The 17,632-nt window shown below is 31.7% G+C and overlaps 1 protein-coding gene across 3 annotated transcripts in view; it reads left to right on the top strand.

Annotated features, from left to right (window-relative positions):
- The window catches only part of dsb (debris buster), a 71,340-nt gene that overhangs the window by 8,888 nt on the left and 44,820 nt on the right, over window positions 1-17,632 (top strand). The window contains exon 1 of one of the 3 annotated variants that reach the window (XM_069043809.1): window positions 11,655-11,849. The exons of the other annotated variants lie outside the window; for them this stretch is intronic. The gene's annotated coding sequence lies outside the window, so the exon portion shown is untranslated. Of the gene's footprint in view, window positions 1-11,654; window positions 11,850-17,632 lie in introns of those variants that run through there. 3 annotated transcript variants of the gene reach the window in all.

Raw genomic sequence — 17,632 nt, 5'->3', positions numbered from 1 at the left:
AGGTAGGTACAAAATAAATTTGTAATTATTCTTTATAGTTCGTGCACCTCGGCCAAAAAGTGCCTTTTGCCCTCGCTCAGACTCGGACGAAAAAGATGCACTTTTTGGCCTTGATACACAAATAACTATTATCTTCAAGCGGTTGAAAATCGCGCTTTTGTGTGTCTATAGAAACGGTTGAAGTGGCTTTTCTTGAAACCGGACTTGAAACACTTCAAATCCAATGCTTTGTTATTGCTGAATTGATTATACGTACGTATGAATGACATAAAAAAAAAATAAATGCAGTTCTATAACAAATAATTTATTCAATTGAAATCACATGAATTTTATTGAGTGTGATGATGATTCATTTTTGTTTGTTTTTTATATTGTTTGTTTTCTTCTTCTTCAGCTGAGAGGTTTGGTTGTTAAATTATTCTATTAAAATAAATAAAAATGAATTAGTCTTCTCAGTTTCTGTTCTGTATGTTACATCCCATTCTCTATGTCGTTACGACTATTCTTGACTATTTTTCGCACTTCCACGTTGAATGGCAAAGGAAATCCTATCGAAAAGGAATTTCTTTGATTTTTAATCGCCTGATTCTGCAATAAGTCGGTTGCCGATTACGTTGATGTGGTCCTATTAATTCCACAACGTTAATAAATACTATGTCGTATATTTTATTTGTTAGTAACACGATATTGTTCCTTTTCGCCATAGATACACATTAGGAAAAACAACTCATAACTCCCTTGGGATATTTCAAATTTTTTCGCCCTCGCCATTGTTTACAACAAACTCATGAGAACGAAACTATAGTAACCATGTATTCACGCAATCTTCCCTGCAAAATGTTTTTAAGAAAGTATTAACTTTTAAGTACAGTTCAGTACAAGTTCAAATAAAATATTTTCAAAATGGCGACACTTCCGGAAATACCAGAAATCGACGCGATCTTTGTTTTTTTAAATGGAAAGGCCCCATTTTGATTTCAAATTTGGATTCTACGTCAAAATTTGATTTTAGAACGTCCTTTTGTCAATATTGATGTGTCATGGTTTTTGACTATGTCATCTTTTTCGCAAAGAGGCGGGGTACAGGGCTTCATTAAAAAATGTATAACTCCTGATCCATTGGAAATAAATAATTGATTTTATATGAGTTTTTCACAATCTGTATCTATGACGAAAAGAAACAATATCGTGTTACTAAAAAATAAATATCTATTAATCTGTAATTAAATTTAACTCACGTTGGTGCAACCGGCTCTTAGAGCGTCGAATTTGTTTTCATACAATCTCAAATTAATAAGTGAACATAATGTATAGGTACTTAATAAAGGAATTTCTTGGAAAAAATATTATGAAATTTTACTTTTCCATTATCCATTTGGACACTTCAAAATATGACAAAGCAAAATGTCTTTTTATTGGATTTTTTCCCTGCCTCTTATTTTTCAAGATATCAGTAAATGAGAGCACCTATTTTTCAGAGTTTGTATCTACTTTAGTTTAGACTAAACAAACAAAAATAGTCGTATGTTCTGAAGGTATGTACAGTAATCGAACCTTTCTTTTAAGTCCTGTTTCGGTACAATGAAAACAAAAATCAGAATACTCCTTTCAAGCAAATTGATGAACCTCTTAAATGAAATGTCTTTTGATACTCCTTATCATTCAAAATCCTTAGCGCACTCCCATTATTGAGTTGAAAATATGCTAATGGAAATAACCATAATTATTATCCTGCAAATTAATGCAAATTTATGTGACACATCCTGCCGATTTCCAGAAGATTAACTGTCACATCACAAGCATTTTCCGTTTTTGGTTAGGGTCGTAAATGTATACGGTCGATGGACAAATAAAATTGGGATACTTAAAATTTAATCTATGTAAATCAGACTATTGAATTGTCAATATATTTGTCAGTGTCTATATAATCTGTCATACTAAAGTTAACCTATTTGTGATAAAGCCGTAATTAAACAATGCAAATTTGTAAATTTTGACTGATGTGATTATGATAATTTATTAACAGCATTTTAAAAAATGAAATTACTAATAAACCAATAATCAAAATGGTAAAATTAATGCTGGAATATTTATTTTACTTGTTGAGTTATTGGTGCTATTTAAATGTATTTCTCCATTAGAATTGGGGCAAATTTCCAAGTTTGACTGTTAATAACTCCATGAGTGGAGGGTTAACAGTAAATTGGTACAATACCCTGGAGAACGAAAGATATAGTTTAATAAAAAGGGGATGTAGCGTTAGTTGCTCAGAACGATATACGCCGAAGCCTGTGAATGTGATATAGTTGACAGACTGAGAAAAATGTTGCATTAATTGATGTGCACATCTTCTCCAAACATGAACACGTGGTCAAACTGCCGAAGCGTGTTTAAAACTAATGAAATGCCGTCAAGTAATTTTTGAGGATGTACATCAGGTTTTCAAAAATATGCGCACGTTTTGAATAAGCCAATTGGAATCTGCTGTTTAAAATACGCGGGCACTAGGAAACGGTTTTATTACTATATCTGTTGGTTGTCCCGGGTATAGAGTTTTTTGCTTCTATTTCATCATAAAATCATGTGATGTAAATATTATGCACCATTTTTAATACATCCTGCGTACTGTATCTTTAAAACTAGTGTTAATAATTATTATGTTTTGCTTATATTCATAATTATCAGGCACCTCCCAACATAAATTAGCTCATTGTATTCAGGAAATCTTTTGCCTGTTGACTAGCGCAATCGAAAACTTTGATCACTATTGGCAATGAACAAATTTCCGTCTACGGAAAATTCCAAAATATTCCAATTTTCCAGACGAACAAACGCAAAACTAACATCACAGAACTTAATTTATGCGAAGAATAGTTTAATAACAATAAATGATATTGACAATACCGTCATCGCAATATTAATAACAACAATAATTGCTAACGTGAAAACTACGTAAACAAAGACTTCTAAATAATTTATGTGTGTATCTGCGTGGACAAAAGTGACATTGTCATTTGTCGACTAGTCGAGCAGGTGAATAATTGCCTGCTAAAAAATCTCTGATAGTAGTTCCGAAATGACACAAGTCTAAAATAGCTAATGACACGTGTCGATTATTAAATTGATTGTCAAAATTACTCCATTTGTTTTTGACGTAGTTTGTACGTGAAGACCGCCATGCAAGCACAAAAATATGTTTATTGTGTACCACATATTAATGAATGTGTTTAAGTATAATTTATTACAAATTTCGACTTCCTTGTTTCTCACATTAAGTATATGACGTTGGTATCTTACTGTAACATTAAATTTTTTAACTTATTACGTTTGGCATAACTTAATGATAATTTAGTACCAGTTCTTATGATACAAGCCCAAATAACATTCATTTTGCTGAACTCTTAAACCATAACTACGTCTTAAGACCGAACCGGTCAGTTCTTTGATCCTTCCAACTCTGAATTTTAATTAAAAACTGCAATTAGCGTCAGTTTTTACAATTATTAAAATACAAGTCTAGTTATACTATTATGCAAATATTCCGCCATTTTTGCAAGACAAAAACTTGAGTGAGGACCAGTCGACATTTGTTTTAATTTCTGGTATAGTTTTTCCGCGTTGTTGACGATCGTATTGGCCAATTACCTTAACTAAAATGTGGAATTTTTAACGGAAATGTTGCTTTGCGTGACAAACCTCCAAAGTGTTTCTCTTTGATGCGTTTGAATGTTAACAAAAAACAAAAAGATTCGTTAAGAATTCATTGCTAAAGTACTCTTTTGTCTGGACTACTACTCTTGTATTTTTTTATTTTTTTTTTGTACCCAATTAAATTTTCTTTGTTGGAAGAGTTGGAAGACGTTTTCAATGTTAAAATGTCAATTGCAGGGTATCACGCTGGGAGTAATGTTCTGCCTACATGTCAATAAACTATGTTACATTATTATTTATGAATACGAAATTTTAAATAAAATGTAGATCAAAGTGAAAAGTGAGCAACAGATTTCTAGCACTGATTTTTAATCCTAGATGTTGCGGTTATCATCTGATAAAATAGTAACCGCAACAGCAATTAACAGCTTCAAAATAAAATTGGATCTACATATTTTATTTCATCGATGTTTTCTAGGAATTTATGATGGAATATAATTTGTCACCGTCTTTGATTAAATGATTACACAGCAGGAATAATATTAATCGTAGTAGTAGAAGTTGTAATGGAATAGTAACAGTACCACTTGGTAAAATTACTATGAAAATTATTACTTTTAGTTATATTGAAAATGAGACCGAGCCTGACATTTTAATTTACCATAAAAAATCCTACTGCTAATATTTTACCGAGAGAAATTATTTTAAATTGACATAAATACTTAAATGGAAACGTCTTAATTCTAGCTTGCAGAATTGTAATATTATGTTTTAACATATAGTTAAAAAAAATATCATGGAATATGATGTATCAGCATAAATCTGTGAAATAGTCTGAACAATATTAATTATGGGACAGAACAAAATACAATCATGATAATAACACAATACCAGAAAGATCTATTAATTAATTATTTTTATTTTTAATTTTTATTTGTCTCCCCCCTCTTAACTTGTATGTATATTTTATAAGTATTCGTTTAAAGCTTTTTTTTTAATAAAATGTTCCTATTTTTACGAACATTTTATCTGTTTTACATACATTTAATTGTTCCATTTTGGCTTTATGAGTGGAGACGCTAATATGAACATAAAAGGCAAACTTTAGAATTCATGATTACACAGCGTGCTCCAAAATTATCGTCAAAAATGTTATACAGCAATTTCCCATATCTATATTAACGAGAAAGCGTAATCAGACTCTTTTTTATGTGCCTGTGTGGTTTGACAGAGCTTTAAATTACCGTAAAAGTGGCAACATTGTACAGAAGATGTTCTGAATATGATAATAATAATAACAAGCAGCAGTAATCACAGCAACCATTTTATTATAATGTATAGTCATAGTAACGATCTATACGTTGCAAACTGAAAGGTAAATAGATATTGCCAAATGTAAATTTTAAAAAAGATTAAATTAAACGAGCGTTTACAATGCTTTTTTAATGAAACATGTTAGTTATGTCCATGTGCCCATCTTAAAATAATATGAACACACATACACACATAGAGTGTTTAAATACATGATCTATTTGTTCCAGGCTTTGGAACTCTTTATCTTCTGGAGACATACAAAAAAACATCATTTCAATGATTTATTATCCAATATAGCATATTTTATCATGTTCCGTAAAGTTTTGGCGGCAGTTTTGAAACACCTGTATAAATAAATTATTCAGTTCTGTGAATGTTTCAAATACTTTTTGCTATAAATTTATTTAATCCAAAAATTGATGGCATAGTTACAGATTATTATAATGAAGAAATATCTATATTAATAACATAATTACATAAACATTTTTGTTTTATAATACAAAAATTTCCGATAATATTGCGGAATCTGGAAAAGTGCCCAAATGAAGTGTTTTGCACTGAGAAATATTGTACATATAATCAAATAAATTTCAGATCAAAAGTGCATTGAAATTCGATCGTGTCGAATGACAGTTCAAAGCACTCTTGATTTTGTATTTATTTGATCAACTCTATCTTCATTTCAATAAGCTGATTGAGCTAAATAAGTATTGAATATTGAAGTATAAAATCGATGAAGCTAAAAAATTAAATATATTATTATTACAAAGAAAGTATCAAAACTACTGTATTTTCAATTTGGTTGTAGGTCGTAAAATTTTATGGTACTTTAAATTAAAGATCTTGCGGGGCTTATAAATCCTAGTTTACCACTTTTTGCATTGTACGGCAAACGGCACGCGCCGCTTCCCAACCTTTTCAAACCCAACCATTGTGCCCGTTAATCGCTCATAATATGCAATAAAATTTTACGACTTACAACCAAATTGAAAATACAATAATTCGATTCCTTAATTTAAATAGAATTTTCCAACTTATTAAGTTTGGATCGATTAAAAATAATTCTAACAATTTTTTAGATTGTCTCTCTATTATAAGACGTACAAGGTCAGTATTAATGATCGTCCCTTCGCAGTTGGCGTTGAAAACCCACACAAATTTTGGATGTGCCGCCAGCCTCGCAACGTTAGACGAACTACCGAATAGATTTCCACTACCGCCGGTAGCGCCACCTATCGGCGATACTAGTCGCACTCATGTTATGAAGCTTGGGGCACATTTAACTATTGCACGTCACCAATGCCTACTGCGATGGGACAATCATTTGTAATGACCCTGTACCTACGTAGTACAGACATTTTAGCCAACTACAGAGTCATTATAAAATATTGTACCATCGTAGTAGGCATTGGTGGCTTAGTTGAAGATGCCGCAAGCTTGATAACATGAGTGAGACGAGTATCACCGATAGGTGGCACTCCTGGCGGTAGTAGAATAAAGTCACTAGATATATCTAGTGACTTTATAGTGGAAATCTGTCTGCTACTTTGTCTAACGTTGCGAAGTTGGCGGCACATCCCAAATTTGTATGGGTATTCAAGGCCAACTACGATGGTACAATATTTTATAACAACCCTGTTTGGGACCCCTGTATAAATGGTCAAGCCAGCTTTGGAAAGAATATTATTGTGCCGCTTTTTTCAAACAGATGCCTAATTTTAATTCCTTATTAATTGTCACATCTGACATTGACGTTTTGTTCGCGTTGTTCAGTCGAGTTTTCGTTTTGTATATTCGTTTTATGGCAGCTAATTAGTAATCAGTTGATAAACAACAAAAGTCTGTATTTTTCAATGCAAATTGCAAATACGTCCGCTTTTAGAGGTAAACAGACTGGCAAAATTTGTGAGGTTAGTTTTTGATATTTAAGTTTTATTCACGCTTTATTTTCTTAACGATTGTTGTTTCTTATTTTCGAAGTAGAAGGTTTATTAATGCTAAAATTCATGATCTGATTATAATAATAAATTCCGGGAAATACCCATACAACATTCAAGATCAGGTTTTAACAACTGGAACAACTAGCAAGGGTAAATTTATCAGGTTGCCACCAATATCTGATGAAATTATCGAGGATTTGAGAGAAATGGTGGAAAAGAATCCATAAATATCCGTAGCCTGTTTATTTCAACAATTTGGTGTACAATCTGTGTAGTGTATGTTGTTAAACAAATTTAAGATTTATTGAAAAACCTGCAAGACCTATTTCTCGTGAAAAACACTGTTATTTATATTGGAAGAAAAGATGGAGTCGAGACCATATTCGACAGTTCAGTCTAGGTCGTGTAATTAGTAGCATAAAATAAGAAATGTGAAATCAGATAAAAAGGCACTTTTGTATAGTGGCAAACAGATATACTTCGTCCAGCGAGAGATTGGGAGATTTTAAATTGTACGGGGTCATTATAAATGATTGTCTCATCGCAGTAGGCGTTGGTGACGTAGTTGAATGTGCCCCAAGCTTTATAACATGAGTGAGACTAGCATCGCCAATAGGTAGCGCTGCTGGCGGTAGTGTAAATTTGTCTAATAGTTTGTCTAACGTTGCGAAGCTAGCGGCACATCCCAAATTTGTGTGGGTTTTCAACTCCAACTGCGATGGGACAATCATTTATAATGACCCTGTATTAAATTAACCCAACATTTCAAAATGCACTAGAATATATTAATTAAAGGATAATTGAAGGATATACATTTCAAATTTTACGTGCGCTAGGTACTACTTTCTCTACGTATAATTTAGTGATTTTTATGTTAACCAATCTCTCGCTGGACAAACTATATATGGTGTTCTCAATATTTATTTTATCCGTTAGTATTTGGTCTCATGCGATTTATTGAATATAGGTACAGTGTGTGGCAGTATGATGGGAGGATGACTGTTCCCCTGTTGATGGTGTTCATATTAAATATATTAACATTAGCGGGAGCAAAATATAGTTGAAACTTGTTAGTTTAAAAGCAAACAACCTAACCTAAAAATGTGACGTTCAGTATTAAGCGGCACATTCAAAATTTGACAAATTTTAATAGCAAGCTGGACCAGACAGTCATTTATAGATACCCTGTATAAACAACGTAAGTTTATTTAAAGTATGGAAAAATTAAATTATTATTAGATTCTTAAAAATTACAACTTTGGACGTAGTACAGGATAGCCGAACGTAAATGAAACAGGCGTGTATGTGTATGTGTGTGTATGTTTAGCCTTAATTTTTTTTTTAGGAACGTCAGAACAACTGAAATTAATTTGCAAAGGGATATGCAATATCACTGTTTTCGTCTATATAATTCAAACTCATAAGTGAAGGTGCATTGTACAATTTCAAACCCCTTTGAAATTGCTTTAGAGTAGTATGTATTTTTCATTTTAAACTTCGAGCAATAGTTCCTGTGAAAATGTATGAAGAAATCTTATAGTCCATGCTAAAGTACCGTCAAAACATTTAAGTTTATAATCAAAGCAGGCGGGTTTTTTCTACGATTGCGGATTCTGCCAATTGAGTCGCTTGAGAGGCTATGTAAACACTTTGACGTTTAGGGTTCTCATGTTCAGTCGTTTTAATTTAAAAGAAATTAGGCACTAGAAAATAATACAGTTTTATTGATAATAATCATAGAAAATGTTCAAAGTGTCCTCCCTCCGCTTGGATACAACTGTTAGATAACTCGGCATTTCATAGTTTGTATTGAATTTTGAAACGTCACCTTGACAATTCAAATCAAGTTGTCAACACTGTTGCCAATCTAATTTAAAAGTCATAGCCTGCTTTAATTATAAATTTAAATTATCTCACGGTACAAGTGATCAAGAGCACTGTTTGAGTTGGTACAACTGAATTTTATTCTTAAATGGTGCAACTGAAGTAACTCCGGTTGTTGACGGCTTGACACTGACAGCCGCATCATTGACAAGTAGATATCATTTGATATTTCAAATTAAATTAAACATGCTGGAATCTGTTTGAGAGCCTAAAAAAACGAGTTACTAAAAAGAATGGTTATTTATGTTTAGAGCAAAATGAAGGGACAAAAAAGAAGATATTTTTTCATCTTTTAAAGCTGACAAAACCGAAAGTTTTGTCATTGGAACTTTTTCCCTATCTCTTTTTAGTTTAGTTTTCGAAATATAAGGAAAAGCCGAAGAAAGCTTCTCGTATAAGTTTCGTTGCAACTTTTTGAACTTCATTTTCACGCGAACTATTGACTTCGTTAGAATATTCATTCTGTATAAATTAGGACAGTATAAAATGTCATTTGGGAGTAAAAATGTGAGTGTAAAAGCACCAATAACAAAATATATTCGAATAAAATGTTTTTATTTTCTGAAGAATCATGTATTTAATTATATACAATTTGTAAATTACAATCGTCTTACTTCTCTTTGATTTTAGGAGCATTATTTTAAATTGAACTTAACTTTTCGACATTATCCTTTCTTGCAGACTTCCCGGTTTTTCTGTTATAACATCGTAAATTAGACGAAGTCCAACCTACAGATCGAAATTACTAATTTATTTCTCAAGACTATTAAGGACTAGTTACGTTCAAAATACCTTGTTACCAGATGATCACAGCTCCAATCAGGCCTATCTTGCTTTATGTTTTCATAACATTTCAAAATGCCGCACTTGGTTTCTTGAGACACAATTTTCGACATCGTAGTGAAGAAAATTTTAACTTGATACCTGACAGTTGGTGACAGTTTATATTGTCAGATTTACTATACTGTGTGAAATGTGTCAAAAAATCATGGCCAACCCTCATGCGTTTAGAAAATGAATACATTATACCAAGCCAATTCATACACTTTCGAAAAGTATGTGCTTTGATACCCCTCCACATTTAGAATTCTTCGAGTACAGTGCACCATCATTTGTCACCCTCGGCCATTTTTCGACAACTTAAGTTATCAAATAACAAGTTTGTTTTGTTTTTGTTGGTTCACTAAGTACATAGTTATGCAAATTCATTCTGTTTTTCCACAGATACGTATTGTAAAGGCGTTCCATTTTTTGATTTGTTTTTAACACAGTCAAATTTCTTTGCTAATTGGTAATTCAGTTTTTGATAATAAAGTATTCTGAACCAAAATACGGAGAATACGGGGGAGGATTGGGGCAATTATTTTGATTTCTAAGAAAAATTGTGGAATTCCCTATTCATTTTTGCCTAGCTTATTTATTTTCTTTGGTTTGTTATACAATTAATAACAGTTCTCATTTTTATTTTTAGTTTATTTTTTCACAAATGTAAGACACTTTATTTTTAATAACGTAGCATTATAATAATTATACAATTTAGTAATTTGTTTATTCTATTTGCAAATAAAACTTCACATTTAAATAAGATTCAATAGATTCAATTTCAGGATTTAGTAGAGTAAATGCCGTTGACGATCAGGGGAGGCTAATACCACCAGGTAATTTTGTTGGCAGTACCTCTGTGGCAACTAAATTCTCTAATGGAAATTGACAGTAATAGACACTTTTCGTGTTAGGTTAGGTTATTTTTAGTTTAAGACTATATTTTCTGAATAGGTACATTGTTTCCGGATCTCTTAAATCTGTTCTCTCGTTTTTAAATTGGAAGCAGCATCGTTTAATGAATATTTTTTGTTGTAACAAAATTTGTGTGTAAATTGGGCTTTTTTGGCACTCGTGGGCCTTTAAAACACTCGTTTCACTCGCGTTTTAAAATGGCCCACACGAGTGAAACGAGTGTTTTAAAGGCCCAATTTACACACGAACGAGTTGAATACAACGATTTTTTGTTCGACGAGTCCCTTAAAGGCTCCAAATCGCTTAAAACCTTTAAAATTAGCTTGACGTTTTGTTTTGACAAGTTGTGACATTTATCAAAATCCGTTCACATAGGAGAAAATTCTCAAATTCTGACAGTGTCGAACAAAAAAATAATTTTTACACACTTCATTATTCATTAATAATTTAAATTCTTACGAATATTAATAATAAATCTGGCAATGCGGTGGCAAGAAAATGCCGAGCAGACACTGACAGAAAAAAAAAGTTACATCCGTTGCATCGCTGAATCAATTAGTTCAACATAGAAAGAAAAAAATCATATCCAACTCTGTCCCAAAAAGATCTTGATCGGCTTATAGATGTTAACACCTGTGACAAAAAAGAAAGATAAGAATTTAAGCAAGCTAATAAAAAATAATTAAGTGGAACCGTGAAATCTACTGACGTAGTTTTCAAATGTGGTAAAGTTGCTTTTTAAAAATTCATTAATCGAGGAAGCTGAAATTCGTTGGAAATTCCAACATTTTAGCAAAAGCTGAATAACAAGGACGCTACAGAAGCAAAATTTTCCTACTAAACGTTTAGGTAGTGTGCCGACGACAGGATGCAAATAATTGACGGTACACAAATTTATGAAGATAGAAAAAACGAGAATAACACAAAAAAATCTTTCTAAAAAGCTTGCATTTCTGCAAATAAAAACCGGTTTTTTTCATGAAATAAGTATCCAAAACGAATTAATCATTTAGACCATGACATTGGCGACGAAGACGTAATTCCACCTCTTTACCACAAACCCATTGGTACAAGCTAAGTGTCCCACATATCACAATCTCCCCACCTCAACTGATAACTACTAACAATTCTCTTCATTAATGGATACCGACAGTGTGCTCTCGCCTTCTTCACCGGCGTTATCCTACTACGTAGAACGCAAGGACGATGTGAGTGGAGCTTTCGGCTAGCTTTTGTCAGTCCACCCGGTATATTTAACGATTTGTGCGGGATTCGCGAATTCGCTAGTTAAAAATGTGGTTTATCTTCGCTTTTATGTAAAAGGTAAGACAATATTATATTTATAATTAATGTAAATAGAAAATTTTCGAAATGTGCGAAATGACAACTTTCATCAAATACCACAAATTAGCACAAATTACATCTGCAATTGTTTCTTCTTTCACACTGGTTCTGTAATTTGCTTGTAAAATAATAAATTTATTATTGTTTACGATAAAGATAATATGACTTCTCTTGATCAATACCAAGTGAATTATTATTGAGTATTTAAAGATACGTAGATATAGAAATGATGAGTAATATAAATTTATATTACAAAATATGAAAAGTGAAACCCGATTATTGTTAATATTACATAAACAATAATATTAATTTTTTATTACAACGAATTGTGAATTTAAACATTAAATTATGTTTTTAAATTCATTTGTTGCCAAGTGTCATTAACATATTATTAATCCTTCTGATTGAACTTTTCACTTATTTATTTTATTTTATAATAATGCAAAAATTGTAGAAAAACTTCAAATTCCTTCCATTTTTGGCTAAACTTAACAGAACCAAATGGAATTTAATTTATATGTTTAAAATTTGAAGGTTCTGAATTAAATATTATTATTTAAATCATGGTAAATCAGTTTTCTTTACGCTCAGTGATTAAGTAATGGATTACCTCATTGAACTAGTTCTCAAATTCTTATTCATCATTGCTAAAATAATTTGGTCAATTTAAATTAAAAACGTAACAAACAAACACAAAAATTATTGCTTACAACATTTATTAAACCATTTTTTTCGAACTGTAGCAATTATACGGAAATTATAAGTTTGTAGGTACATTTTTTCCAATTACCTTTGGTACCATCTGGTATCCCTGTAATTTTCTTATCTAATAAATAACATAAACAAATAATTTCAACTATTTTCATCATGTTCAAATTTTTACAGTATGTAGGTACAATATGTCTGATGTACCTACTACAATTTTTTTTAATTTATTGAAAAAATACTATATCCCCTTTTTAATTTTATTGTACGTCTTGATGCTAATTAATTTTCTATTTATTTATACTATATCATTTGCTAAGTAAATTGACGCGCCTGAACTTATTAATTGTAAAAAATTATAATTATACATTTGAACCCTACGTATTTCTTTTATACCGCCGTTTCACAATTAAGATACAATTATCAAAACATTATCAGAAATTTATGAACACGATTTTTTGTTACTTCGCTGCATAATAATTAGCATAAATTAGTGTTAGTAGTTAGCTGAGGTCCCATGGTCTCTGACGCAACAACTTTTTCTTGATTTGTTAACAAAAAACCCAAAAACCCAAAAGTTTAATGCCCGTGGCGGCATTTCACATTCGTCTATCAATTTGGCTTAGCTTTGTTTTAGATTTTCACTAGTTCGCCTCGTTGTTGACAATTTAGAGGTCAGCCAGTTGACAGAATCGAATTATACATTTCGGAAATTTTACGTTAATGCACTTTTACTTTCTTACTTTTACTTCTCCGATTTACGTTACATAAAGCTGTGTGCTCTACTGCCCGCTGGTTTACACTTCAGTCATCCGGAATATTGTTTTCGCAACGGTAAAAATCGGTGTCGAAATAATTCGTCGTAAAAACACAATAATAATAATAATTAGAAAATTTAGTCGAATAATACGAAAACAAAAATTCTGAGTGATGCGGCTACACTTGGCCAGGAATTACCCAGAAATATTCAAATTTCAGTCATCTATTTTCATAACAAACGTAGATTTCTTGCATGACACACAAAAATTTGTATTATTTTCAATTGTAATAATTATAGAAAAACGAATAATAATCTATTCGTTTTTAAATTTTTGTAAAATTCTTCAAAGAAGCTAGTTACATAATTTTAATCAAATTTTAAGTGACTAATGATAAATTAATCCACCCTGAATACGACTTTGACACAATAATAATGACTTTCAATTTGTAAGAATTGATACTTGAATATTAAAAGTACATATAATTTTTGGCCAGGTATAAGAGAGATGGATGATCTTAAACAGGATATTACATAATAAGATGCATTTTAACATATCCAGTTTGGTAATGTTATTTTATTTTAATTAATACATGGTCATCTGTGATACAATCAAAAAACCAAAGAACAGAAGTTCCTTCATATTAAGTTGTTAATTTTATAGATAAGTATCATTTGGACAAAAGAAAACCGGTTAGAATATATCTGCAGCTTATGTGATGATTTTGAAAATTGTAACATTTAAAAAGGGTAAATTTTATTCTATCTTAAAATAGAATTAAAGAACATACTTTTTATTTTTTAACTTGAATTCGAATTCGGAAATGTTCTACATTATGTTAAATTGGAAATTATTGTAGTAGTATCGGGCGTTCATTTAAATTTACCCTCCACTACGGATTACAGATCACCGATCAATTGTTTAAATCTAACCTCACTTTTTGTGTTTTTACTCTGCATATTGACAAGTGGTGCGTTCACAATCGACTCTGCAACGCCAACTTTGACGATAAATTTAAATGAACACCCTGTATAAACTGGACACTTATTAGTTGGAGTTAAAAAGATAAAAATTACATTAAATTTTTGAAATAAAATCTGTCATTTTCTCAAAAAAATTGTTATGTAGGTAAGGTACCAAAAAGGGAAGAAAAAAGTGGGGGTTGTCATTTAAAAAAAATGGTGATGCCGTCATAGCTCAAAAATGGATGACATCATGAACAAGTGAAGCAACTGAGAATAAACATTTTGAGAAATAAAAATTGACCTGTTTCAGCGTTTTCGACAAATGTCGCTAGTTTTGGAATTACTGAATGTATTCCATAAGTAGCTCCCACACTGTAGATAATATCATTAAGAGTAGAAGTGAGTCTTTTTGTGCTAAGCCCAGAAATTGAAGACCGAGGCGAAGTCGAGGTCGACAACTGGGCGAAGCACAAAAGACCTTCTGCTCTGAATGCTATATACTACTTTATCTTCATATTGTTGATCTTGACATCTGTCATCCGTGCACATGGACAACTTGTGTTACACCACAGTGGCACTGGTTAAATATTGGGTAATAATTTCTTTATTTCGCTTTTTTGGAGGTTTTAATTTAATTATTACATATACCGTATAATTATTGATAAATAAATAGTGAGAAATGCTTCAAATGACTTACATTTGCCTCGGTCGAGCCGCCTGTGGATATTTCAACTCCTAGAACTTGAAGTGTTTCAAGTCCGGTTAAAAAAAAACGCTTCAACCGTTTCTATAGAGATTTTCTACCGCTTGAAGATAAATTGAATACGTGGTTGCTTCTTTGGAAACTTTTAATCACATTCATTACTCTATCGTTGTTAGATATCATCAAAACAAAGTTCTTCAATTCCTTTGTGAAAAATTTAAAATTGTGAATCAAAGATTCAAAAATAAACCGAATCTAAATGGAAAAACACTTTGGGTTTCTCAAGGTCAAGATTTAGAATCCGCACTACATAATCTAGGTATTTGTGTAACAAAGGTCTTGAACCAATGAACAATTAATAACTGGAAACCTTAATCAATGGTCAATTCTTATGGCTGTCGACAAATTCCTTTGATGAATTTGACGCAGTGGCTTGCGATTTGGGTTACGCATGAACGACGTCACAGAAAAAGCCTTAAAAATACCACCACTAAATGAGTTTACAGAAACCGATATTACTAATTGTTCCTAGTATCAATCATTAACTGTATCAAAATTAGTTCTTGTTGACAATTTCCACTGGTTTACAATACAATTATTCACAATCATCATACCTATTAAATGATTTATTATTTTGATTAAACAAGTTTTGTTAACAAATTAATTCAGGAGCAATAAATATTTCATTTTTCTCTGAATATTCAATTAATTCTGATTTTAATCCTGTCATCTTGTGAGTGTGACCTTCACGTCACAGAAACTACAGACTACTCCACTGTTACAGTTACCGAGATTTGCCCCAAGGTTCTTTAACTCTATCTGTCTATGAAATCCGTAATCAATTTTTGATCGACACCAATTTCGATATTGTGTATTCTGTGATCACTTAACCGTAACGCACACTAATGTAGATCGTAATCACTGGAACATCTAGAGCATGTAACAATTTCGGTGCAACATTGTTCCTATTATTTTGGTGAGTGTGCAATTTGTATTTAATTCATCCTTCAATTAAAAATTACTGTCAAAATTTTGTAAGACTTCTAACAAACCATATCAAGGATCTTTGCGATTTCTACAGCGCATCAAAATACGTGATTTACAAGGTATACAACTACTCATCAGTAATAAATATTCACGTACGGTGCCTTGATAAGGAAAAAATTGCAACTGATGAGTGATTTTGCAATTTCCTGGTTTCCTTTAAAAAAAATAAAAAAATATAGGTCTATTAGGTAATGCATGAAGTACATAGTGTTTTTATTTTACAATACAAAAATTTCCGATAATAATGCGGAATCTGGAAAAGTCCCCCAATGCTCGCAGCATTTCCACGTTGAATGGCAAGGGAAATTCTCTCGAAAAGAAATTTCTTAGATTTTGAATCGCCTGATTCCGGAATAAGTCGGTTTCCGATGACATTAATGAAATCGATGGCTTCTTTGCACCAAGGGCCTAAGGTTTCAAAGGTTAAACCGTTAAATACGTAATTTGACGAAATAATTGAACTATATTTCCTATTTGAGTTTACAAGCAATAAAAATGAAAAAAATTGACTAAAAAGCATTTTTGTTGAAACCAGTTTTATCACAATGGAACAACATGTTTTGGATGATAATATCCACAGCGACTATTGCTTCGAATTCCATTCTAAAGCGGCTTCGTTTTAAACCAATTGAAAAAACGTATTGAAAATAACTGTGGAATGTAGGAAATTCGGTAATGCAAGGCTGTAAAAATAATTTGCACCATTTGGGAGTGAAAGGTGTTCAGTTAATCAAAATACATTTTTCCCTTAGGCACATGTTATTTTAATTAAATTGTAATTACCTATATTTCACTGTGATTATATACAAGTGAAGAAATTTGTTTGTCATTTCCTTCAACATTGCAGCACTGCACTCTTACCACTGTTTAAATAAATAAAAGTTTTGGAAATTTTTTCGACATGATACACCAAGTTCTCATTATGCTGTATTAAGTTATTTTTTGCTTCATTTCAAGGTTTTATTCCACCTTTTGCATATAAATTAAGCTAGACTGTTTTTGCGACCAGCCAGTTCTTGCAAAAGGTTAGTTAACGATTGAGGCGCGTGCATGAAGGACCGGACCTAGACGTTGCAGCGCAATCCTAATTGATATAATTTTTATTTCAACATAGTTCTTAGTAAGTGGAGTTTTCTCAAAATGGACCAATACAGCAAATTACTGAATTTCCGGATATTAGCCTTGAATTGTGTCACTCTGGACTCTGGTTTTTGAAGAGACTTGTCCTGCTGCTAACCTTGGACCTTCAGCCGCCAGTCTTCTCATTTATTTTACAAATTTGATGTTTTTTCGGCAATGACTTCCAAACGATTGGTATTTAATACAGTAATACTTAGACGATAAAATTGTATTTTATCTTCCAGTCAGTATGTGCGTTGTTAGGGTAATAAAAAAATTACATTTTAAAATCTCGGTATAGTCCATGTAATACCTCAAGTCAGTAGAATTATAGCATCTATTTTTAGTTATAACATTCACGTGCATGATAATATGTTATTCATAATATACAGGATATCCCAGAACTGGCGAATCAGATTTAAGGGGCATATTCCTTAGTCGTAATGGAGGTGAAAAACGTTTAGA

Source organism: Tenebrio molitor, chromosome 4 (assembly GCF_963966145.1).
Source record: "Tenebrio molitor chromosome 4, icTenMoli1.1, whole genome shotgun sequence".
NCBI classification, from domain to species: domain Eukaryota; kingdom Metazoa; phylum Arthropoda; class Insecta; order Coleoptera; family Tenebrionidae; genus Tenebrio; species Tenebrio molitor.
Note: the sequence above shows the minus strand (reverse complement) of the source record. Positions and strands in the feature narration are given on the sequence as shown.